This window comes from Bactrocera neohumeralis, unplaced genomic scaffold (assembly GCF_024586455.1).
Source record: "Bactrocera neohumeralis isolate Rockhampton unplaced genomic scaffold, APGP_CSIRO_Bneo_wtdbg2-racon-allhic-juicebox.fasta_v2 ctg5247, whole genome shotgun sequence".
Lineage (NCBI taxonomy): Eukaryota > Metazoa > Arthropoda > Insecta > Diptera > Tephritidae > Bactrocera > Bactrocera neohumeralis.
The window spans coordinates 1-2,423 of record NW_026092194.1 but is presented as its reverse complement, the minus strand read 5'-3'; the positions used below and the strand labels follow the sequence as shown (position 1 = coordinate 2,423).

The window sequence follows — 2,423 nt, the reverse complement described above, 5'->3', positions numbered from 1 at the left end:
ATTTTTACTGGTATATACCTTTTCGTACTGAAATTCACTTCTGGAGAGTTGTCATTGGCAACTGAGGCGATAGCTTTCTGCCGGCATGACCTGCACAGCTCTAGCTACTAAGCCATGCTAGTCATAGTTATGAAATATATCTCACGAAAGATATAGCACATTTATCGCTTTCCAAATCTGCAGCGATGATCCGACGCTCCTGGGGATTCAGTGGAATTAGATTTGACTAAATAAATTTACAAAAGCAAGAATATTTCAAATTATTTCTACCACGAAAAATAACAATTAATGTTATATATTAATTTAGAATTGTTAAATGACAATATATAATGTTTATGTTAGTTCTACAATATCTATATACCGAACAGTCAGTCTTCACGATAAAAATCGTCATAGGGCAATACACTTATTACATTCGCCAGCAGCCGTTTTACTATTCCCTTGCAACCGCCTCATTTACTTGAGATTCCATGTCGGCCCAAAGTATTTTCCAGTTATCATTAATCATCTGATTCCAAGACTCACCCAGCTGTTTTATTACCATTGAAAAGATTGTCGAATTGCATGACTATTCTGTAAGTTTAGATATTTCAAATAATACTCTTAATTTCATGATGGATTTGAACTTACAATTCCAGTGTCAATTTGCATTTTAACGCTTTTACCTTCGCATACTGCTTTGCCATCCTTACATTCTTCATTAAACTTAAATTTCAAGCTAAGCCTGGTATTCTTCATTTTCTATTTCAAAACCTGTTGCATCCATTGGCAACAAAAGAACTTTCCACTGGAGACATACTCTCCATCCACTACTAAATTGGGTATTGTAACGTATGCGTTTCGAATTTTGAATTGAGCAGATTCTTTCCAAAGCCCACCACACACGTTCATGCCGTTACATTTCGTATACCGTGCAAATACATCTTTGAATGCCAAATTTAACATAACGGGCGATTGCTCTTTTGCTTTTGTAATAATAATATTATTTAGTGACAATTTCTCTATGTCAGTTAGACCAATTTCAGGAATTCCATTGGTATAATTTTGCAAAAGATACGGTAAAATTTTTTTGCAATGCAGTCCACATCGCCCGTACGGCATTTTTCGATTTCCTGGCGCTAATTTTTGATGATAGAAAGACATCTACATATTATTTAATGACGCAAAGCATTGGTTATGTTTATAATGAAAAAAAAATCATTGGTTTAGAATTTATGCTAGCAGTTTTGTACGGAAAGCTACTCTTTTATTAAGCTACAATTACGATTTAGTCGTAATCAAAAGCCCAGGTCCATATATTACATTTGCCTAATCATTTGTATCTTCTAAATCATGCCCCATTGTAACACCTATCTACAGAGCAAAAATAGGTAAATTTGCCACAATCGAATTTTTAATTAAACACCATTTTTCAACCATAGATGCCCTCCCCAATGAAAATCGCTGCACTACTTTAATGACAGTCTTGTATCTTTTTGGACTTTACTTTGGCACTTTATATTTTTTAGATTAATGCGTTTTGTGGGTGTGGCAGCTCTCCAATTACGTCCAGCTGTCATACCAACCCTCTTTGGATGTCAAAGAACACAACAATAGAATCTCATAACGATATGTAAACGTTACTTGAGGTATCGCTTGCAATGGACGGAATAACTTGATTAGTTTTAGGTGATGTTAGACTGTAATAATATGCACCAGACGATTTGGTCTTTAATGAAAACCTAAATTCTATCAGCTTTAAGGATCACTGAAATACAGTACATATTTGTTCATAAACAATAATTAGTTCCGGTCCTTTTTTTAACCTAAATTAATTCCTATACCACTTTAACACCAGCAAATACTTACGCATATCGTGCATTCGTATATATTTGGCAAATCGATAAGATATAGTAGAGTTAGGAATTTATAGCTGCTCATCATTTAATTAGCAATTGTATTATTGTACGAAAATTTTACTTATACCCAACTACGCAACTTGTAAATTTGAATAAATATCTTTAACGAAATGATCTAGATGCACTTAAGTCTATGCTTTTAATGGTTTTTTGCCTCAATTCAAAATTTTCATTGTTAAATTGAGAGGTCATACAAAGATCTTTGCAAACTGTATAAATAACTGTGTTTTTTTAGACAATTAAAAGTGCTCACTCTGATTAAACAAATTAGCAGCAAAAGCTGAGTTTTTACAGATTTTGAACGCTTTTGAACTTTGACTATTTACTGGTACAATAATTGTTTATCCAAAAAATTGTTTTCTTTAGAAATTTGAATTCGTTGGGTAGGTAGGTAAGAGTGCAGCCCTATCGGGCTCAATTAGCACTTGATGTGCCATTTTGATACACTATTCGTAGAACCTCCTGTATCTGCTTTCATTTCACCTTTCCCAAACCCTTTTGGGTTTATGAAAAACCCTTTTTTAT

At 33.6% G+C, this 2,423-nt stretch overlaps 1 pseudogene; it reads right to left on the bottom strand.

Annotated features, from left to right (window-relative positions):
• Positions 1-368: 368 nt before the first annotated feature.
• On the bottom strand, positions 369-1,118 carry LOC126767303 (circadian clock-controlled protein daywake-like; annotated as a pseudogene).
• Positions 1,119-2,423: the final 1,305 nt, after the last annotated feature.